Raw genomic sequence first — 21995 nt, forward strand, 5'->3', positions numbered from 1 at the left:
GATTTTAACATTTTCTATGGACCTTGTCATCTGAGCATATCATAAGCAACAACTATAAGTGCGAAAACAGCACATAAGGAAAAGGATGCATTGGCCGGGAATCGAACCCGAATCAATTGCTTGGAAGGCAGCTATGCTCACCACTATACCACCAATGCTTGAGCACTTTTCAAATGCATATAGTGGCCAATATGGAAATCACAACAACTGTTTGAAAGATTTTTATAGCCTGCGCTGTAGCACCATTGGTGGTAGATATTCAAACAAAATTGGCAAATTGCATGACATTCACAATTCAAGATTTAGGCTAATCCATACTTAAGGTTTTTATGCACCATTGAACTGATATACAGTGGTATCAAAACTGAGAAAAGAAAAGACCTTTGATTTACTTGCATATGGCACCTCAGTGAACTTTGTAAAATGTATTTACAAATCTTTAATCAGGCAGTGGTGGAATCAAAAGTCATCTGCTAAGAAGGAATCATGATTTCTACAAAGATTTTAACATTTTCTATGGACCTTGTCATCTGAGCATATCTTAAGCAACAACTATAAGTGCGAAAACAGCACATAAGGAAAAGGATGCATTGGCCGGGGACCGAACCCGGGACAACTGCATGGAAGGCAGCTATGCTCACCACTATACCACCAATGCTTGAGCTCTTTTCGATTGCATATAGTGGCCAATATGGAAACCACAACAACTGTTTGAAAGATATTTATAGCCTGCGCTGTAGCACCATTGGTGGAAGATATTCAAACAAAATTGGCAAATTGCATGACATTCACAATTCAAGATTTAGGCTCATCCATACTTAAGGTTTTTATGCACCATTGAACTGATATACAGTGGTATCAAAACTGAGAAAAGAAAAGACCTTCGATTTACTTGCATATGGCACCTCAGTGAACTTTGTAAAATGTATTTACAAATCTTTAATCAGGCAGTGGTGGAATCAAAAGTCATCTGCTAAGAAGGAATCATGATTTCTACAAAGATTTTAACATTTTCTATGGACCTTGTCATCTGAGCATATCTTAAGCAACAACTAGAAGTGCGAAAACAGCACATAAGGAAAAGGATGCATTGGCCGGGAATCGAACCCGGGTCAACTGCTTGGAAGGCAGCTATGCTCACCACTATACCACCAATGCTTGAGCTCTTTTCGATTGCATATAGTGGCCAATATGGAAATCACAACAACTGTTTGAAAGATATTTATAGCCTGCGCTGTAGCACCATTGGTGGAAGATATTCAAACAAAATAGGCAAATTGCATGACATTCACAATTCAAGATTTAGGCTCATCCATACTTAAGGTTTTTATGCACCATTGAACTGATATACAGTGGTATCAAAACTGAGAAAAGAAAAGACCTTCGATTTACTTGCATATGGCACCTCAGTGAACTTTGTAAAATGTATTTACAAATCTTTAATCAGGCAGTGGTGGAATCAAAAGTCATCTGCTAAGAAGGAATCATGATTTCTACAAAGATTTTAACATTTTCTATGGACCTTGTCATCTGAGCATATCTTAAGCAACAACAATAAGTGCGAAAACAGCACATAAGGAAAAGGATGCATTGGCCGGGAATCAACCCCGGGTCAACTGCTTGGAAGGCAGTTATGCTCACCACTATACCACCAATGCTTGAGCACTTTTCAAATGCATATAGTGGCCAATATGGAAATCACAACAACTGTTTGATAGATTTTTATAGCCTGCGCTGTAGCACCATTGGTGGTAGATATTCAAACAAAAATGACAAATTGCATGACATTCACAATTCAAGATTTAGGCTAATCCATACTTAAGGTTTTTATGCACCATTGAACTGATATACAGTGGTATCAAAACTGAGAAAAGAAAAGACCTTCGATTTACTTGCATATTGCACCTCAGTGAACTTTGTAAAATGTATTTACAAATCTTTAATCAGGCAGTGGTGGAATCAAAAGTCATCTGCTAAGAAGGAATCATGATTTCTACAAAGATTTTAACATTTTCTATGGACCTTGTCATCTGAGCATATCTTAAGCAACAACTATAAGTGCGAAAACAGCACATAAGGAAAAGGATGCATTGGCCGGGAATCGAACCCGGGTCAACTGCTTGGAAGGCAGCTATGCTCACCACTATACCACCAATGCTTGAGCACTTTTCAAATGCATATAGTGGCCAATATGGAAATCACAACAACTGTTTGAAAGATTTTTATAGCCTGCGCTGTAGCACCATTGGTGGTAGATATTCAAACAAATTTGGCAAATTGCATGACATTCACAATTTAAGATTTAGGCTCATCCATACTTAAGGTTTTTATGCACCATTGAACTGATATACAGTGGTATCAAAACTGAGAAAAGAAAAGACCTTTGATTTACTTGCATATGGCACCTCAGTGAACTTTGTAAAATGTATTTACAAATCTTTAATCAGGCAGTGGTGGAATCAAAATTCATCTGCTAAGAAGGAATCATGATTTCTACAAAGATTTTAACATTTTCTATGGACCTTGTCATCTGAGCATATCTTAAGCAACAACTATAAGTGCGAAAACAGCACATAAGGAAAAGGATGCATTGGCCAGGAATCGAACCCGGGTCAACTGCTTGGAAGGCAGCTATGCTCACCACTATACCACCAATGCTTGATCACTTTTCAAATGCATATAGTGGCCAATATGGGAATCACAACAACTGTTTGAAAGATTTTTATAGCCTGCGCTGTAGCACCATTGGTGGTAGATATTCAAACAAAATTGGCAAATTGCATGACATTCACAATTCAAGATTTAGGCTCATCCATACTTAAGGTTTTTATGCACCATTGAACTGATATACAGTGGTATCAAAACTGAGAAAAGAAAAGACCTTTGATGTACTTGCATATGGCACCTCAGTGAACTTTGTAAAATGTGTTTACAAATCTTTAATCATGCAGTGGTGGAATCAAAAGTCATCTGCTAAGAAGGAATCATGATTTCTACAAAGATTTTAACATTTTCTATGGACCTTGTCATCTGAGCATATCATAAGCAACAACTATAAGTGCGAAAACAGCACATAAGGAAAAGGATGCATTGGCCGGGAATCGAACCCGAATCAATTGCTTGGAAGGCAGCTATGCTCACCACTATACCACCAATGCTTGAGCACTTTTCAAATGCATATAGTGGCCAATATGGAAATCACAACAACTGTTTGAAAGATTTTTATAGCCTGCGCTGTAGCACCATTGGTGGTAGATATTCAAACAAAATTGGCAAATTGCATGACATTCACAATTCAAGATTTAGGCTAATCCATACTTAAGGTTTTTATGCACCATTGAACTGATATACAGTGGTATCAAAACTGAGAAAAGAAAAGACCTTTGATTTACTTGCATATGGCACCTCAGTGAACTTTGTAAAATGTATTTACAAATCTTTAATCAGGCAGTGGTGGAATCAAAAGTCATCTGCTAAGAAGGAATCATGATTTCTACAAAGATTTTAACATTTTCTATGGACCTTGTCATCTGAGCATATCTTAAGCAACAACTATAAGTGCGAAAACAGCACATAAGGAAAAGGATGCATTGGCCGGGAATCAAACCCGAGTCAACTGTTTGGAAGGCAGCTATGCTCACCACTATACCACCAATGCTTGAGCGCTTTTTCAATGCATATAGTGGCCAATATGGAAATCACAACAACTGTTTGAAAGATATTTATAGCCTGCGCTGTAGCACCATTGGTGGAAGATATTCAAACAAAATTGGCAAATTGCATGACATTCACAATTCAAGATTTAGGTTCATCCATACTTAAGGTTTTTATGCACCATTGAACTGATATACAGTGGTATAAAAACTGAGAATAGAAAAGACCTTCGTTTTACTTGCATATGGCACCTCAGTGAACTTTGTAAAATGTATTTACAAATCTTTATTTAGGCAGTGGTGGAATCAAAAGTCATCTGCTAAGAAGGAATCATGATTTCTACAAAGATTTTAACATTTTCTATGGACCTTGTCATCTGAGCATATCTTAAGCAACAACTATAAGTGCGAAAACAGCACATAAGGAAAAGGATGCATTGGCCGGGAATCAAACCCGGGTCAACTGCTTGGAAGGCAGCTATGCTCACCACTATACCACCAATGCTTGAGCACTTTTCAAATGCATATAGTGGCCAATATGGAAATCACAACAACTGTTTGAAGATTTTTATAGCCTGCGCTGTAGCACCATTGGTGGTAGATATTCAAACAAAATTGGCAAATTGCATGACATTCACAATTCAAGATTTAGGCTCATCCATACTTAAGGTTTTTATGCACCATTGAACTGATATACAGTGGTATAAAAACTGAGAATAGAAAAGACCTTCGTTTTACTTGCATATGGCACCTCAGTGAACTTTGTAAAATGTATTTACAAAACTTTAATCAGGCAGTGGTGGAATCAAAAGTCATCTGCTAAGAATTAATCATGATTTCTACAAAGATTTTAACATTTTCTATGGACCTTGTCATCTGAGCATATCTTAAGCAACAACTATAAGTGCGAAAACAGCACATAAGGAAAAGGATGCATTGGCCGGGAATCGAACCCGGGTCAACAGCTTGGAAGAAAGCTATGCTCACCACTATACCACCAATGCTTGAGCTCTTTTCAAATGCATATAGTGGCCAATATGGAAATCACAACAACTGTTTGAAAGATTTTTATAGCCTGCGCTGTAGCACCATTGGTGGTAGATATTCAAACAAAATTGGCAAATTGCATGACATTCACAATTCAAGATTTAGGCTCATCCATACTTAAGGTTTTTATGCACCATTGAACTGATATACAGTGGTATCAAAACTGAGAAAAGAAAAGACCTTCGATTTACTTGCATATGGCACCTCAGTGAACTTTGTAAAATGTATTTACAAATCTTTAATCAGGCAGTGGTGGAATCAAAAGTCATCTGCTAAGAAGGAATCATGATTTCTACAAAGATTTTAACATTTTCTATGGACCTTGTCATCTGAGCATATCTTAAGCAACAACTATAAGTGCGAAAACAGCACATAAGGAAAAGGATGCATTGGCCGGGAATCGACCCCGGGTCAACTGTTTGGAAGACAGCTATGCTCACCACTATACCACCAATGCTTGAGCACTTTTCAAATGCATATAGTGGCCAATATGGAAATCACAACAACTGTTTGAAAGATTTTTATAGCCTGCGCTGTAGCACCATTGGTGGTAGATATTCAAACAAAATTGGCAAATTGCATGACATTCACAATTCAAGATTTAGGCTCATCTATACTTAAGGTTTTTATGCACCATTGAACTGATATACAGTGGTATCAAAACTGAGAAAAGAAAAGACCTTTGATGTACTTGCATATGGCACCTCAGTGAACTTTGTAAAATGTGTTTACAAATCTTTAATCATGCAGTGGTGGAATCAAAAGTCATCTGCTAAGAAGGAATCATGATTTCTACAAAGATTTTAACATTTTCTATGGACCTTGTCATCTGAGCATATCTTAAGCAACAACTATAAGTGCGAAAACAGCACATAAGGAAAAGGATGCATTGGCCGGGAATCGAACCCGGGTCAACTGCTTGGAAGGCAGCTATGCTCACCACTATACCACCAATGCTTGAGCGCTTTTTCAATGCATATAGTGGCCAATATGGAAATCACAACAACTGTTTGAAAGATATTTATAGCCTGCGCTGTAGCACCATTGGTGGAAGATATTCAAACAAAATTGGCAAATTGCATGACATTCACAATTCAAGATTTAGGCTCATCCATACTTAAGGTTTTTATGCACCAATGAACTTACATACAGTGGTATCAAAACTGAGAAAAGAAAAGACCTTCGATTTACTTCATATGGCACCTCAGTGAACTTTGTAAAATGTATTTACAAATCTTTAATCAGGCAGTGGTGGAATCAAAAGTCATCTGCTAAGAAGGAATCATGATTTCTACAAAGATTTTAACATTTTCTATGGACCTTGTCATCTGAGCATATCTTAAGCAACAACTATAAGTGCGAAAACAGCACATAAGGAAAAGGATGCATTGGCCGGGAATCGAACCCGGGTCAACTGCTTGGAAGGCAGCTATGCTCACCACTATACCACCAATGCTTGAGCACTTTTCAATTGCATATAGTGGCCAATATGGAAATCACAACAACTGTTTGAAAGATTTTTATAGCCTGCGCTGTAGCACCATTGGTGGTAGATATTCAAACAAAATTGGCAAATTGCATGACATTCACAATTCAAGATTTAGGCTCATCCATACTTAAGGTTTTTATGCACCATTGAACTGATATACAGTGGTATCAAAACTGAGAAAAGAAAAGACCTTTGATTTACTTGCATATGGCACCTCAGTGAACTTTGTAAAATGTATTTACAAATCTTTAATCAGGCAGTGGTGGAATCAAAAGTCATCTGCTAAGAAGGAATCATGATTTCTACAAAGATTTTAACATTTTCTATGGACCTTGTCATCTGAGCATATCTTAAGCAACAACTATAAGTGCGAAAACAGCATATAAGGAAAAGGATGCATTGGCCGGGATTTGAACCTGGGTCAACTGCTTGGAAGGCAGCTATGCTCACCACTATACCACCAATGCTTGAGCTCTTTTCGATTGCATATAGTGGCCAATATGGAAATCACAACAACTGTTTGAAAGATATTTATAGCCTGCGCTGTAGCACCATTGGTGGAAGATATTCAAACAAAATTGGCAAATTGCATGACATTCACAATTCAAGATTTAGGCTTATCCATACTTAAGGTTTTTATGCACCATTGAACTGATATACAGTGGTATCAAAACTGAGAAAAGAAAAGACCTTCGATTTACTTGCATATGGCACCTCAGTGAACTTTGTAAAATGTATTTACAAATCTTTAATCAGGCAGTGGTGGAATCAATAGTCATCTGCTAAGAAGGAATCATGATTTCTACAAAGATTTTAACATTTTCTATGGACCTTGTCATCTGAGCATATCTTAAGCAACAACTATAAGTGCGAAAACAGCACATAAGGAAAAGGATGCAGTGGCCGGGAATCGAACCCGAGTCAATTGCTTAGAAGGCAGCTATGCTCACCACTATACCACCAATGCTTGAGCCCTTTTTCGATGCATATAGTGGCCAATATGGAAATCACAACAACTGTTTGAAAGATATTTATAGCCTGCGCTGTAGCACCATTCGTGGAAGATATTCAAACAAAATTGGCAAATTGCATGACATTCACAATTCAAGATTTAGGCTCATCCATACTTAAGGTTTTTATGCACCATTGAACTGATATACAGTGGTATAAAAACTGAGAATAGAAAAGACCTTCATTTTACTTGCATATGGCACCTCAGTGAACTTTGTAAAATGTATTTACAAATCTTTAATCAGGCAGTGGTGGAATCAAAAGTCATCTGCTAAGAATTAATCATGATTTCTACAAAGATTTTAACATTTTCTATGGACCTTGTCATCTGAGCATATCTTAAGCAACAACTATAAGTGCGAAAACAGCACATAAGGAAAAGGATGCATTGGCCGGGAATCGAACCCGGGTCAACAGCTTAGAAGGCAGCTATGCTCACCACTATACCACCAATGCTTGAGCTCTTTTCAAATGCATATAGTGGCCAATATGGAAATCACAACAACTGTTTGAAAGATATTTATAGCCTGCGCTGTAGCACCATTGGTGGAAGATATTCAAACAAAATTGGCAAATTGCATGACATTCACAATTCAAGATTTAGGCTTATCCATACTTAAGGTTTTTATGCACCATTGAACTGATATACAGTGGTATCAAAACTGAGAAAAGAAAAGACCTTCGATTTACTTGCATATGGCACCTCAGTGAACTTTGTAAAATGTATTTACAAATCTTTAATCAGGCAGTGGTGGAATCAAAAGTCATCTGCTAAGAAGGAATCATGATTTCTACAAAGATTTTAACATTTTCTATGGACCTTGTCATCTGAGCATATCTTAAGCAACAACTAGAAGTGCGAAAACAGCACATAAGGAAAAGGATGCATTGGCCGGGAATCGAACCCGGGTCAACTGCTTGGAAGGCAGCTATGCTCACCACTATACCACCAATGCTTGAGCTCTTTTCGATTGCATATAGTGGCCAATATGGAAATCACAACAACTGTTTGAAAGATATTTATAGCCTGCGCTGTAGCACCATTGGTGGAAGATATTCAAACAAAATAGGCAAATTGCATGACATTCACAATTCAAGATTTAGGCTCATCCATACTTAAGGTTTTTATGCACCATTGAACTGATATACAGTGGTATCAAAACTGAGAAAAGAAAAGACCTTCGATTTACTTGCATATGGCACCTCAGTGAACTTTGTAAAATGTATTTACAAATCTTTAATCAGGCAGTGGTGGAATCAAAAGTCATCTGCTAAGAAGGAATCATGATTTCTACAAAGATTTTAACATTTTCTATGGACCTTGTCATCTGAGCATATCTTAAGCAACAACAATAAGTGCGAAAACAGCACATAAGGAAAAGGATGCATTGGCCGGGAATCAACCCCGGGTCAACTGCTTGGAAGGCAGTTATGCTCACCACTATACCACCAATGCTTGAGCACTTTTCAAATGCATATAGTGGCCAATATGGAAATCACAACAACTGTTTGATAGATTTTTATAGCCTGCGCTGTAGCACCATTGGTGGTAGATATTCAAACAAAAATGACAAATTGCATGACATTCACAATTCAAGATTTAGGCTAATCCATACTTAAGGTTTTTATGCACCATTGAACTGATATACAGTGGTATCAAAACTGAGAAAAGAAAAGACCTTCGATTTACTTGCATATTGCACCTCAGTGAACTTTGTAAAATGTATTTACAAATCTTTAATCAGGCAGTGGTGGAATCAAAAGTCATCTGCTAAGAAGGAATCATGATTTCTACAAAGATTTTAACATTTTCTATGGACCTTGTCATCTGAGCATATCTTAAGCAACAACTATAAGTGCGAAAACAGCACATAAGGAAAAGGATGCATTGGCCGGGAATCGAACCCGGGTCAACTGCTTGGAAGGCAGCTATGCTCACCACTATACCACCAATGCTTGAGCACTTTTCAAATGCATATAGTGGCCAATATGGAAATCACAACAACTGTTTGAAAGATTTTTATAGCCTGCGCTGTAGCACCATTGGTGGTAGATATTCAAACAAATTTGGCAAATTGCATGACATTCACAATTTAAGATTTAGGCTCATCCATACTTAAGGTTTTTATGCACCATTGAACTGATATACAGTGGTATCAAAACTGAGAAAAGAAAAGACCTTTGATTTACTTGCATATGGCACCTCAGTGAACTTTGTAAAATGTATTTACAAATCTTTAATCAGGCAGTGGTGGAATCAAAATTCATCTGCTAAGAAGGAATCATGATTTCTACAAAGATTTTAACATTTTCTATGGACCTTGTCATCTGAGCATATCTTAAGCAACAACTATAAGTGCGAAAACAGCACATAAGGAAAAGGATGCATTGGCCAGGAATCGAACCCGGGTCAACTGCTTGGAAGGCAGCTATGCTCACCACTATACCACCAATGCTTGATCACTTTTCAAATGCATATAGTGGCCAATATGGGAATCACAACAACTGTTTGAAAGATTTTTATAGCCTGCGCTGTAGCACCATTGGTGGTAGATATTCAAACAAAATTGGCAAATTGCATGACATTCACAATTCAAGATTTAGGCTCATCCATACTTAAGGTTTTTATGCACCATTGAACTGATATACAGTGGTATCAAAACTGAGAAAAGAAAAGACCTTTGATGTACTTGCATATGGCACCTCAGTGAACTTTGTAAAATGTGTTTACAAATCTTTAATCATGCAGTGGTGGAATCAAAAGTCATCTGCTAAGAAGGAATCATGATTTCTACAAAGATTTTAACATTTTCTATGGACCTTGTCATCTGAGCATATCATAAGCAACAACTATAAGTGCGAAAACAGCACATAAGGAAAAGGATGCATTGGCCGGGAATCGAACCCGAATCAATTGCTTGGAAGGCAGCTATGCTCACCACTATACCACCAATGCTTGAGCACTTTTCAAATGCATATAGTGGCCAATATGGAAATCACAACAACTGTTTGAAAGATTTTTATAGCCTGCGCTGTAGCACCATTGGTGGTAGATATTCAAACAAAATTGGCAAATTGCATGACATTCACAATTCAAGATTTAGGCTAATCCATACTTAAGGTTTTTATGCACCATTGAACTGATATACAGTGGTATCAAAACTGAGAAAAGAAAAGACCTTTGATTTACTTGCATATGGCACCTCAGTGAACTTTGTAAAATGTATTTACAAATCTTTAATCAGGCAGTGGTGGAATCAAAAGTCATCTGCTAAGAAGGAATCATGATTTCTACAAAGATTTTAACATTTTCTATGGACCTTGTCATCTGAGCATATCTTAAGCAACAACTATAAGTGCGAAAACAGCACATAAGGAAAAGGATGCATTGGCCGGGAATCAAACCCGAGTCAACTGTTTGGAAGGCAGCTATGCTCACCACTATACCACCAATGCTTGAGCGCTTTTTCAATGCATATAGTGGCCAATATGGAAATCACAACAACTGTTTGAAAGATATTTATAGCCTGCGCTGTAGCACCATTGGTGGAAGATATTCAAACAAAATTGGCAAATTGCATGACATTCACAATTCAAGATTTAGGTTCATCCATACTTAAGGTTTTTATGCACCATTGAACTGATATACAGTGGTATAAAAACTGAGAATAGAAAAGACCTTCGTTTTACTTGCATATGGCACCTCAGTGAACTTTGTAAAATGTATTTACAAATCTTTATTTAGGCAGTGGTGGAATCAAAAGTCATCTGCTAAGAAGGAATCATGATTTCTACAAAGATTTTAACATTTTCTATGGACCTTGTCATCTGAGCATATCTTAAGCAACAACTATAAGTGCGAAAACAGCACATAAGGAAAAGGATGCATTGGCCGGGAATCAAACCCGGGTCAACTGCTTGGAAGGCAGCTATGCTCACCACTATACCACCAATGCTTGAGCACTTTTCAAATGCATATAGTGGCCAATATGGAAATCACAACAACTGTTTGAAGATTTTTATAGCCTGCGCTGTAGCACCATTGGTGGTAGATATTCAAACAAAATTGGCAAATTGCATGACATTCACAATTCAAGATTTAGGCTCATCCATACTTAAGGTTTTTATGCACCATTGAACTGATATACAGTGGTATAAAAACTGAGAATAGAAAAGACCTTCGTTTTACTTGCATATGGCACCTCAGTGAACTTTGTAAAATGTATTTACAAAACTTTAATCAGGCAGTGGTGGAATCAAAAGTCATCTGCTAAGAATTAATCATGATTTCTACAAAGATTTTAACATTTTCTATGGACCTTGTCATCTGAGCATATCTTAAGCAACAACTATAAGTGCGAAAACAGCACATAAGGAAAAGGATGCATTGGCCGGGAATCGAACCCGGGTCAACAGCTTGGAAGAAAGCTATGCTCACCACTATACCACCAATGCTTGAGCTCTTTTCAAATGCATATAGTGGCCAATATGGAAATCACAACAACTGTTTGAAAGATTTTTATAGCCTGCGCTGTAGCACCATTGGTGGTAGATATTCAAACAAAATTGGCAAATTGCATGACATTCACAATTCAAGATTTAGGCTCATCCATACTTAAGGTTTTTATGCACCATTGAACTGATATACAGTGGTATCAAAACTGAGAAAAGAAAAGACCTTCGATTTACTTGCATATGGCACCTCAGTGAACTTTGTAAAATGTATTTACAAATCTTTAATCAGGCAGTGGTGGAATCAAAAGTCATCTGCTAAGAAGGAATCATGATTTCTACAAAGATTTTAACATTTTCTATGGACCTTGTCATCTGAGCATATCTTAAGCAACAACTATAAGTGCGAAAACAGCACATAAGGAAAAGGATGCATTGGCCGGGAATCGACCCCGGGTCAACTGTTTGGAAGACAGCTATGCTCACCACTATACCACCAATGCTTGAGCACTTTTCAAATGCATATAGTGGCCAATATGGAAATCACAACAACTGTTTGAAAGATTTTTATAGCCTGCGCTGTAGCACCATTGGTGGTAGATATTCAAACAAAATTGGCAAATTGCATGACATTCACAATTCAAGATTTAGGCTCATCTATACTTAAGGTTTTTATGCACCATTGAACTGATATACAGTGGTATCAAAACTGAGAAAAGAAAAGACCTTTGATGTACTTGCATATGGCACCTCAGTGAACTTTGTAAAATGTGTTTACAAATCTTTAATCATGCAGTGGTGGAATCAAAAGTCATCTGCTAAGAAGGAATCATGATTTCTACAAAGATTTTAACATTTTCTATGGACCTTGTCATCTGAGCATATCTTAAGCAACAACTATAAGTGCGAAAACAGCACATAAGGAAAAGGATGCATTGGCCGGGAATCGAACCCGGGTCAACTGCTTGGAAGGCAGCTATGCTCACCACTATACCACCAATGCTTGAGCGCTTTTTCAATGCATATAGTGGCCAATATGGAAATCACAACAACTGTTTGAAAGATATTTATAGCCTGCGCTGTAGCACCATTGGTGGAAGATATTCAAACAAAATTGGCAAATTGCATGACATTCACAATTCAAGATTTAGGCTCATCCATACTTAAGGTTTTTATGCACCAATGAACTTACATACAGTGGTATCAAAACTGAGAAAAGAAAAGACCTTCGATTTACTTCATATGGCACCTCAGTGAACTTTGTAAAATGTATTTACAAATCTTTAATCAGGCAGTGGTGGAATCAAAAGTCATCTGCTAAGAAGGAATCATGATTTCTACAAAGATTTTAACATTTTCTATGGACCTTGTCATCTGAGCATATCTTAAGCAACAACTATAAGTGCGAAAACAGCACATAAGGAAAAGGATGCATTGGCCGGGAATCGAACCCGGGTCAACTGCTTGGAAGGCAGCTATGCTCACCACTATACCACCAATGCTTGAGCACTTTTCAATTGCATATAGTGGCCAATATGGAAATCACAACAACTGTTTGAAAGATTTTTATAGCCTGCGCTGTAGCACCATTGGTGGTAGATATTCAAACAAAATTGGCAAATTGCATGACATTCACAATTCAAGATTTAGGCTCATCCATACTTAAGGTTTTTATGCACCATTGAACTGATATACAGTGGTATCAAAACTGAGAAAAGAAAAGACCTTTGATTTACTTGCATATGGCACCTCAGTGAACTTTGTAAAATGTATTTACAAATCTTTAATCAGGCAGTGGTGGAATCAAAAGTCATCTGCTAAGAAGGAATCATGATTTCTACAAAGATTTTAACATTTTCTATGGACCTTGTCATCTGAGCATATCTTAAGCAACAACTATAAGTGCGAAAACAGCATATAAGGAAAAGGATGCATTGGCCGGGATTTGAACCTGGGTCAACTGCTTGGAAGGCAGCTATGCTCACCACTATACCACCAATGCTTGAGCTCTTTTCGATTGCATATAGTGGCCAATATGGAAATCACAACAACTGTTTGAAAGATATTTATAGCCTGCGCTGTAGCACCATTGGTGGAAGATATTCAAACAAAATTGGCAAATTGCATGACATTCACAATTCAAGATTTAGGCTTATCCATACTTAAGGTTTTTATGCACCATTGAACTGATATACAGTGGTATCAAAACTGAGAAAAGAAAAGACCTTCGATTTACTTGCATATGGCACCTCAGTGAACTTTGTAAAATGTATTTACAAATCTTTAATCAGGCAGTGGTGGAATCAATAGTCATCTGCTAAGAAGGAATCATGATTTCTACAAAGATTTTAACATTTTCTATGGACCTTGTCATCTGAGCATATCTTAAGCAACAACTATAAGTGCGAAAACAGCACATAAGGAAAAGGATGCAGTGGCCGGGAATCGAACCCGAGTCAATTGCTTAGAAGGCAGCTATGCTCACCACTATACCACCAATGCTTGAGCCCTTTTTCGATGCATATAGTGGCCAATATGGAAATCACAACAACTGTTTGAAAGATATTTATAGCCTGCGCTGTAGCACCATTCGTGGAAGATATTCAAACAAAATTGGCAAATTGCATGACATTCACAATTCAAGATTTAGGCTCATCCATACTTAAGGTTTTTATGCACCATTGAACTGATATACAGTGGTATAAAAACTGAGAATAGAAAAGACCTTCATTTTACTTGCATATGGCACCTCAGTGAACTTTGTAAAATGTATTTACAAATCTTTAATCAGGCAGTGGTGGAATCAAAAGTCATCTGCTAAGAATTAATCATGATTTCTACAAAGATTTTAACATTTTCTATGGACCTTGTCATCTGAGCATATCTTAAGCAACAACTATAAGTGCGAAAACAGCACATAAGGAAAAGGATGCATTGGCCGGGAATCGAACCCGGGTCAACAGCTTAGAAGGCAGCTATGCTCACCACTATACCACCAATGCTTGAGCTCTTTTCAAATGCATATAGTGGCCAATATGGAAATCACAACAACTGTTTGAAAGATATTTATAGCCTGCGCTGTAGCACCATTGGTGGAAGATATTCAAACAAAATTGGCAAATTGCATGACATTCACAATTCAAGATTTAGGCTTATCCATACTTAAGGTTTTTATGCACCATTGAACTGATATACAGTGGTATCAAAACTGAGAAAAGAAAAGACCTTCGATTTACTTGCATATGGCACCTCAGTGAACTTTGTAAAATGTATTTACAAATCTTTAATCAGGCAGTGGTGGAATCAAAAGTCATCTGCTAAGAATTAATCATGATTTCTACAAAGATTTTAACATTTTCTATGGACCTTGTCATCTGAGCATATCTTAAGCAACAACTATAAGTGCGAAAACAGCACATAAGGAAAAGGATGCATTGGCCGGGAATCGAACCCGGGTCAACAGCTTGGAAGGCAGCTATGCTCACCACTATACCACCAATGCTTGAGCTCTTTTCAAATGCATATAGTGGCCAATATGGAAATCACAACAACTGTTTGAAAGATATTTATAGCCTGCGCTGTAGCACCATTGGTGGAAGATATTCAAACAAAATTGGCAAATTGCATGACATTCACAATTCAAGATTTAGGCTTATCCATACTTAAGGTTTTTATGCACCATTGAACTGATATACAGTGGTATCAAAACTGAGAAAAGAAAAGACCTTCGATTTACTTGCATATGGCACCTCAGTGAACTTTGTAAAATGTATTTACAAATCTTTAATCAGGCAGTGGTGGAATCAAAAGTCATCTGCTAAGAAGGAATCATGATTTCTACAAAGATTTTAACATTTTCTATGGACCTTGTCATCTGAGCATATCTTAAGCAACAACTATAAGTGCGAAAACAGCACATAAGGAAAAGGATGCATTGGCCGGGAATCGAACCCGAGTCAACTGCTTGGAAGGCAGCTATGCTCACCACTATACCACCAATGCTTGAGCCCTTTTTCGATGCATATAGTGGCCAATATGGAAATCACAACAACTGTTTGAAAGATATTTATAGCCTGCGCTGTAGCACCATTCGTGGAAGATATTCAAACAAAATTGGCAAATTGCATGACATTCACAATTCAAGATTTAGGCTCATCTATACTTAAGGTTTTTATGCACCATTGAACTGATATACAGTGGTATCAAAACTGAGAAAAGAAAAGACCTTTGATGTACTTGCATATGGCACCTCAGTGAACTTTGTAAAATGTGTTTACAAATCTTTAATCATGCAGTGGTGGAATCAAAAGTCATCTGCTAAGAAGGAATCATGATTTCTACAAAGATTTTAACATTTTCTATGGACCTTGTCATCTGAGCATATCTTAAGCAACAACTATAAGTGCGAAAACAGCACATAAGGAAAAGGATGCATTGGCCAGGAATCTAACCCGGGTCAACTGCTTGGAAGGCAGCTATGCTCACCACTATACCACCAATGCTTGAGCTCTTTTCGAATGCATATAGTAGCCAATATGGAAATCACAACAACTGTTTGAAAGATATTTATAGCCTGCGCTGTAGCACCATTGGTGGAAGATATTCAAACAAAATTGGAAAATTGCATGACATTCACAATTCAAGATTTAGGCTCATCCATACTTAAGGTTTTTATGCACCATTGAACTGATATACAGTGGTATCAAAACTGAGAAAAGAAAAGACCTTTGATTTACTTGCATATGGCACCTCAGTGAACTTTGTAAAATGTATTTACAAATCTTTAATCAGGCAGTGGTGGAATCAAAAGTAATCTGCTAAGAAAGAATCATGATTTCTACAAAGATTTTAACATTTTCTATGGACCTTGTCATCTGAGCATATCTTAAGCAACAACTATAAGTGCGAAAACAGCACATAAGGAAAAGGATGCATTGGCCGGGAATCGAACCCGAGTCAACTGCTTGGAAGGCAGCTATGCTCACCACTATACCACCAATGCTTGAGCGCTTTTTCAATGCATATAGTGGCCAATATGGAAATCACAACAACTGTTTGAAAGATATTTATAGCCTGCGATGTAGCACCATTGGTGGAAGATATTCAAACAAAATTGGCAAATTGCATGACATTCACAATTCAAGATTTAGGCTCATCCATACTTAAGGTTTTTATGCACCAATGAACTTACATACAGTGGTATCAAAACTGAGAAAAGAAAAGACCTTCGATTTACTTCATATGGCACCTCAGTGAACTTTGTAAAATGTATTTACAAATCTTTAATCAGGCAGTGGTGGAATCAAAAGTCATCTGCTAAGAAGGAATCATGATTTCTACAAAGATTTTAACATTTTCTATGGACCTTGTCATCTGAGCATATCTTAAGCAACAACTATAAGTGCGAAAACAGCATATAAGGAAAAGGATGCATTGGCTGGGATTTGAACCTGGGTCAACTGCTTGGAAGGCAGCTATGCTCACCACTATACCACCAATGCTTGAGCTCTTTTCGATTGCATATAGTGGCCAATATGGAAATCACAACAACTGTTTGAAAGATATTTATAGCCTGCGCTGTAGCACCATTGGTGGAAGATATTCAAACAAAATTGGCAAATTGCATGACATTCACAATTCAAGATTTAGGCTTATCCATACTTAAGGTTTTTATGCACCATTGAACTGATATACAGTGGTATCAAAACTGAGAAAAGAAAAGACCTTCGATTTACTTGCATATGGCACCTCAGTGAACTTTGTAAAATGTATTTACAAATCTTTAATCAGGCAGTGGTGGAATCAAAAGTCATCTGCTAAGAAGGAATCATGATTTCTACAAAGATTTTAAAATTTTCTATGGACCTTGTCATCTGAGCATATCTTAAGCAACAACTATAAGTGCGAAAACAGCAGATAAGGAAAAGGATGCAGTGGCCGGGAATCGAACCCGAGTCAATTGCTTGGAAGGCAGCTATGCTCACCACTATACCACCAATGCTTGAGCCCTTTTTCGATGCATATAGTGGCCAATATGGAAATCACAACAACTGTTTGAAAGATATTTATAGCCTGCGCTGTAGCACCATTCGTGGAAGATATTCAAACAAAATTGGCAAATTGCATGACATTCACAATTCAAGATTTAGGCTCATCCATACTTAAGGTTTTTATGCACCATTGAACTGATATACAGTGGTATAAAAACTGAGAATAGAAAAGACCTTCATTTTACTTGCATATGGCACCTCAGTGAACTTTGTAAAATGTATTTACAAATCTTTAATCAGGCAGTGGTGGAATCAAAAGTCATCTGCTAAGAATTAATCATGATTTCTACAAAGATTTTAACATTTTCTATGGACCTTGTCATCTGAGCATATCTTAAGCAACAACTATAAGTGCGAAAACAGCACATAAGGAAAAGGATGCATTGGCCGGGAATCGAACCCGGGTCAACTGCTTGGAAGGCAGCTATGCTCACCACTATACCACCAATGCTTGAGCGCTTTTTCAATGCATATAGTGGCCAATATGGAAATCACAACAACTGTTTGAAAGATATTTATAGCCTGCGATGTAGCACCATTGGTGGAAGATATTCAAACAAAATTGGCAAATTGCATGACATTCACAATTCAAGATTTAGGCTCATCCATACTTAAGGTTTTTATGCACCAATGAACTTACATACAGTGGTATCAAAACTGAGAAAAGAAAAGACCTTCGATTTACTTCATATGGCACCTCAGTGAACTTTGTAAAATGTATTTACAAATCTTTAATCAGGCAGTGGTGGAATCAAAAGTCATCTGCTAAGAAGGAATCATGATTTCTACAAAGATTTTAACATTTTCTATGGACCTTGTCATCTGAGCATATCTTAAGCAACAACTATAAGTGCAAAAACAGCACATAAGGAAAAGGATGCATTGGCCGGGAATCGAACCCGGGTAAACTGCTTGGAAGGCAGCTATGCTCACCACTATATCACCAATGTTTGAGCACTTTTCAAATGCATATAGTGGCCAATATGGAAATCACAACAACTGTTTGAAAGATTTTTATAGCCTGCGCTGTAGCACCATTGGTGGTAGATATTCAAACAAAATTGGCAAATTGCATGACATTCACAATTCAAGATTTAGGCTTATCCATACTTAAGGTTTTTATGCACCATTGAACTGATATACAGTGGTATCAAAACTGAGAAAAGAAAAGACCTTCGATTTACTTGCATATGGCACCTCAGTGAACTTTGTAAAATGTATTTACAAATCTTTAATCAGGCAGTGGTGGAATCAAAAGTCATCTGCTAAGAAGGAATCATGATTTCTACAAAGATTTTAACATTTTCTATGGACCTTGTCATCTGAGCATATCTTAAGCAACAACTATAAGTGCGAAAACAGCACATAAGGAAAAGGATGCAGTGGCCGGGAATCTAACCCGAGTCAATTGTTTGGAAGGCAGCTATGCTCACCACTATACCACCAATGCTTGAGCCCTTTTTCGATGCATATAGTGGCCAATATGGAAATCACAAAAACTGTTTGAAAGATATTTATAGCCTGCGCTGTAGCACCATTCGTGGAAGATATTCAAACAAAATTGGCAAATTGCATGACATTCACAATTCAAGATTTAGGCTCATCCATACTTAAGGTTTTTATGCACCATTGAACTGATATACAGTGGTATAAAAACTGAGAATAGAAAAGACCTTCATTTTACTTGCATATGGCACCTCAGTGAACTTTGTAAAATGTATTTACAAATCTTTAATCAGGCAGTGGTGGAATCAAAAGTCATCTGCTAAGAATTAATCATGATTTCTACAAAGATTTTAACATTTTCTATGGACCTTGTCATCTGAGCATATCTTAAGCAACAACTATAAGTGCGAAAACAGCACATAAGGAAAAGGATGCATTGGCCAGGAATCGAACCCGGGTCAACAGCTTGGAAGGCAGCTATGCTCACCACTATACCACCAATGCTTGAGCTCTTCTCAAATGCATATAGTGGCCAATATGGAAATCACAACAACTGTTTGAAAGATATTTATAGCCTGCGCTGTAGCACCATTGGTGGAAGATATTCAAACAAAATTGGCAAATTGCATGACATTCACAATTCAAGATTTAGGCTTATCCATACTTAAGGTTTTTATGCACCATTGAACTGATATACAGTGGTATCAAAACTGAGAAAAGAAAAGACCTTCGATTTACTTGCATATGGCACCTCAGTGAACTTTGTAAAATGTATTTACAAATCTTTAATCAGGCAGTGGTGGAATCAAAAGTCATCTGCTAAGAAGGAATCATGATTTCTACAAAGATTTTAACATTTTCTATGGACCTTGTCATCTGAGCATATCTTAAGCAACAACTATAAGTGCGAAAACAGCACATAAAGAAAAGGATGCATTGGCTGTGAATCGAACCCGAGTCAACTGCTTGGAAGGCAGCTATGCTCACCACTATACCACCAATGCTTGAGCGCTTTTTCAGTGCATATAGTGGCCAATATGGAAATCACAACAACTGTTTGAAAGATATTTATAGCCTGCGCTGTAGCACCATTGGTGGAAGATATTCAAACAAAATTGGCAAATTGCATGACATTCACAATTCAAGATTTAAGCTCATCCATACTTAAGGTTTTTATGCACCATTGAACTGATATACAGTGGTATAAAAACTGAGAATAGAAAAGACCTTCGTTTTACTTGCATATGGCACCTCAGTGAACTGTGTAAAATGTATTTACAAATCTTTAATCAGGCAGTGGTGGAATCAAAAGTCATCTGCTAAGAAGGAATCGTGATTTCTACAAAGATTTTAACATTTTCTATGGACCTTGTCATCTGAGCATATCTTAAGCAACAACTATAAGTGCGAAAACAGCACATAAGGAAAAGGATGCATTGGCCGGGAATCGAACCCGGGTCAACAGCTTGGAAGGCAGCTAGGCTCACCACTATACCAACAATGCTAGAGCTCTTTTCGAATGCATATAGTGGCCAATATGGAAATCACAACAACTGTTTGAAAGATATTTATAGCCTGCGCTGTAGCACCATTGGTGGAAGATATTCAAACAAAATTGGCAAATTGCATGACATTCACAATTCAAGATTTAGGCTCATCCATACTTAAGGTTTTTATGCACCATTGAACTGATATACAGTGGTATAAAAACTGAGAATAGAAAAGACCTTCGTTTTACTTGCATATGGCACCTCAGTGAACTGTGTAAAATGTATTTACAAATCTTTAATCAGGCAGTGGTGGAATCAAAAGTCATCTGCTAAGAAGGAATCATGATTTCTACAAAGATTTTAACATTTTCTATGGACCTTGTCATCTGAGCATATCTTAAGCAACAACTATAAGTGCGAAAACAGCACATAAGGAAAAGGATGCATTGGCCGGGAATCGAACCCGGGTCAACTGCTTGGAAGGCAGCTATGCTCACCACTATACCACCAATGCTTGAGCACTTTGCAAATGCATATAGTGGCCAATATGGAAATCACAACAACTGTTTGAAAGATTTTTATAGCCTGCGCTGTAGCACCATTGTTGGTAGATATTCAAACAAAATTGGCAAATTGCATGACATTCACAATTCAAGATTTAGGCTCATCCATACTTAAGGTTTTTATGCACCATTGAACTGATATACAGTGGTATCAAAACTGAGAAAAGAAAAGACCTTTGATGTATTTGCATATGGCACCTCAGTGAACTTTGTAAAATGTGTTTACAAATCTTTAATCATGCAGTGGTGGAATCAAAAGTCATCTGCTAAGAAGGAATCATAATTTCTACAAAGATTTTAACATTTTCTATGGACCTTGTCATCTGAGCATATCTTAAGCAACAACTATAAGTGCGAAAACAGCACATAAGGAAAAGGATGCATTGGCCGGGAATCGAACCCGAGTCAACAGCTTGGAAGGCAGCTATGCTCACCACTATACCACCAATGCTTGAGCCCTTTTTCGATGCATATAGTGGCCAATATGGAAATCACAACAACTGTTTGAAAGATATTTATAGCCTGCGCTGTAGCACCATTCGTGGAAGATATTCAAACAAAATTGGCAAATTGCATGACATTCACAATTCAAGATTTAGGCTCATCCATACTTAAGGTTTTTATGCACCATTGAACTGATATACAGTGGTATAAAAACTGAGAATAGAAAAGACCTTCGTTTTACTTGCATATGGCACCTCAGTGAACTTTGTAAAATGTATTTACAAAGCTTTAATCAGGCAGTGGTGGAATCAAAAGTCATCTGCTAAGAATTAATCATGATTTCTACAAAG

General features: G+C 37.3%; 26 non-coding genes across 26 annotated transcripts; all 26 read right to left on the reverse strand.

Moving 5' to 3' along the window:
• Window positions 1-586: 586 nt before the first annotated feature.
• On the reverse strand, window positions 587-658 carry TRNAG-UCC (transfer RNA glycine (anticodon UCC)). Its single transcript has one exon. It is a non-coding gene; the product is annotated as a tRNA-Gly (tRNA).
• Window positions 659-1086: 428 nt separating this feature from the next.
• On the reverse strand, window positions 1087-1158 carry TRNAG-UCC (transfer RNA glycine (anticodon UCC)). The gene has a single exon. It is a non-coding gene; the product is annotated as a tRNA-Gly (tRNA).
• Window positions 1159-2086: 928 nt separating this feature from the next.
• On the reverse strand, window positions 2087-2158 carry TRNAG-UCC (transfer RNA glycine (anticodon UCC)). The gene has a single exon. It is a non-coding gene; the product is annotated as a tRNA-Gly (tRNA).
• A 428-nt stretch (window positions 2159-2586) lies between these two features.
• Window positions 2587-2658, reverse strand: TRNAG-UCC (transfer RNA glycine (anticodon UCC)). Its single transcript has one exon. It is a non-coding gene; the product is annotated as a tRNA-Gly (tRNA).
• A 1428-nt stretch (window positions 2659-4086) lies between these two features.
• Window positions 4087-4158, reverse strand: TRNAG-UCC (transfer RNA glycine (anticodon UCC)). Its single transcript has one exon. It is a non-coding gene; the product is annotated as a tRNA-Gly (tRNA).
• Window positions 4159-5085: 927 nt separating this feature from the next.
• Window positions 5086-5157, reverse strand: TRNAG-UCC (transfer RNA glycine (anticodon UCC)). Its single transcript has one exon. It is a non-coding gene; the product is annotated as a tRNA-Gly (tRNA).
• Window positions 5158-5585: 428 nt separating this feature from the next.
• On the reverse strand, window positions 5586-5657 carry TRNAG-UCC (transfer RNA glycine (anticodon UCC)). The gene has a single exon. It is a non-coding gene; the product is annotated as a tRNA-Gly (tRNA).
• A 427-nt stretch (window positions 5658-6084) lies between these two features.
• Window positions 6085-6156, reverse strand: TRNAG-UCC (transfer RNA glycine (anticodon UCC)). Its single transcript has one exon. It is a non-coding gene; the product is annotated as a tRNA-Gly (tRNA).
• Window positions 6157-6584: 428 nt separating this feature from the next.
• TRNAG-UCC (transfer RNA glycine (anticodon UCC)) lies at window positions 6585-6656 on the reverse strand. The gene has a single exon. It is a non-coding gene; the product is annotated as a tRNA-Gly (tRNA).
• Window positions 6657-7584: 928 nt separating this feature from the next.
• TRNAR-UCU (transfer RNA arginine (anticodon UCU)) lies at window positions 7585-7656 on the reverse strand. The gene has a single exon. It is a non-coding gene; the product is annotated as a tRNA-Arg (tRNA).
• A 428-nt stretch (window positions 7657-8084) lies between these two features.
• TRNAG-UCC (transfer RNA glycine (anticodon UCC)) lies at window positions 8085-8156 on the reverse strand. The gene has a single exon. It is a non-coding gene; the product is annotated as a tRNA-Gly (tRNA).
• Window positions 8157-9084: 928 nt separating this feature from the next.
• On the reverse strand, window positions 9085-9156 carry TRNAG-UCC (transfer RNA glycine (anticodon UCC)). Its single transcript has one exon. It is a non-coding gene; the product is annotated as a tRNA-Gly (tRNA).
• Window positions 9157-9584: 428 nt separating this feature from the next.
• On the reverse strand, window positions 9585-9656 carry TRNAG-UCC (transfer RNA glycine (anticodon UCC)). Its single transcript has one exon. It is a non-coding gene; the product is annotated as a tRNA-Gly (tRNA).
• Window positions 9657-11084: 1428 nt separating this feature from the next.
• On the reverse strand, window positions 11085-11156 carry TRNAG-UCC (transfer RNA glycine (anticodon UCC)). Its single transcript has one exon. It is a non-coding gene; the product is annotated as a tRNA-Gly (tRNA).
• A 927-nt stretch (window positions 11157-12083) lies between these two features.
• TRNAG-UCC (transfer RNA glycine (anticodon UCC)) lies at window positions 12084-12155 on the reverse strand. Its single transcript has one exon. It is a non-coding gene; the product is annotated as a tRNA-Gly (tRNA).
• A 428-nt stretch (window positions 12156-12583) lies between these two features.
• On the reverse strand, window positions 12584-12655 carry TRNAG-UCC (transfer RNA glycine (anticodon UCC)). Its single transcript has one exon. It is a non-coding gene; the product is annotated as a tRNA-Gly (tRNA).
• A 427-nt stretch (window positions 12656-13082) lies between these two features.
• Window positions 13083-13154, reverse strand: TRNAG-UCC (transfer RNA glycine (anticodon UCC)). Its single transcript has one exon. It is a non-coding gene; the product is annotated as a tRNA-Gly (tRNA).
• Window positions 13155-13582: 428 nt separating this feature from the next.
• TRNAG-UCC (transfer RNA glycine (anticodon UCC)) lies at window positions 13583-13654 on the reverse strand. The gene has a single exon. It is a non-coding gene; the product is annotated as a tRNA-Gly (tRNA).
• Window positions 13655-14582: 928 nt separating this feature from the next.
• On the reverse strand, window positions 14583-14654 carry TRNAR-UCU (transfer RNA arginine (anticodon UCU)). The gene has a single exon. It is a non-coding gene; the product is annotated as a tRNA-Arg (tRNA).
• A 428-nt stretch (window positions 14655-15082) lies between these two features.
• TRNAG-UCC (transfer RNA glycine (anticodon UCC)) lies at window positions 15083-15154 on the reverse strand. The gene has a single exon. It is a non-coding gene; the product is annotated as a tRNA-Gly (tRNA).
• Window positions 15155-15582: 428 nt separating this feature from the next.
• TRNAG-UCC (transfer RNA glycine (anticodon UCC)) lies at window positions 15583-15654 on the reverse strand. The gene has a single exon. It is a non-coding gene; the product is annotated as a tRNA-Gly (tRNA).
• Window positions 15655-16582: 928 nt separating this feature from the next.
• On the reverse strand, window positions 16583-16654 carry TRNAG-UCC (transfer RNA glycine (anticodon UCC)). The gene has a single exon. It is a non-coding gene; the product is annotated as a tRNA-Gly (tRNA).
• Window positions 16655-18081: 1427 nt separating this feature from the next.
• On the reverse strand, window positions 18082-18153 carry TRNAG-UCC (transfer RNA glycine (anticodon UCC)). The gene has a single exon. It is a non-coding gene; the product is annotated as a tRNA-Gly (tRNA).
• A 1427-nt stretch (window positions 18154-19580) lies between these two features.
• Window positions 19581-19652, reverse strand: TRNAG-UCC (transfer RNA glycine (anticodon UCC)). Its single transcript has one exon. It is a non-coding gene; the product is annotated as a tRNA-Gly (tRNA).
• Window positions 19653-21080: 1428 nt separating this feature from the next.
• Window positions 21081-21152, reverse strand: TRNAG-UCC (transfer RNA glycine (anticodon UCC)). The gene has a single exon. It is a non-coding gene; the product is annotated as a tRNA-Gly (tRNA).
• Window positions 21153-21580: 428 nt separating this feature from the next.
• TRNAG-UCC (transfer RNA glycine (anticodon UCC)) lies at window positions 21581-21652 on the reverse strand. Its single transcript has one exon. It is a non-coding gene; the product is annotated as a tRNA-Gly (tRNA).
• Between the last annotated feature and the right edge of the window lie 343 nt (window positions 21653-21995).

The sequence above is a fragment of the Pseudophryne corroboree genome, chromosome 4 (assembly GCF_028390025.1).
Source record: "Pseudophryne corroboree isolate aPseCor3 chromosome 4, aPseCor3.hap2, whole genome shotgun sequence".
Lineage (NCBI taxonomy): Eukaryota > Metazoa > Chordata > Amphibia > Anura > Myobatrachidae > Pseudophryne > Pseudophryne corroboree.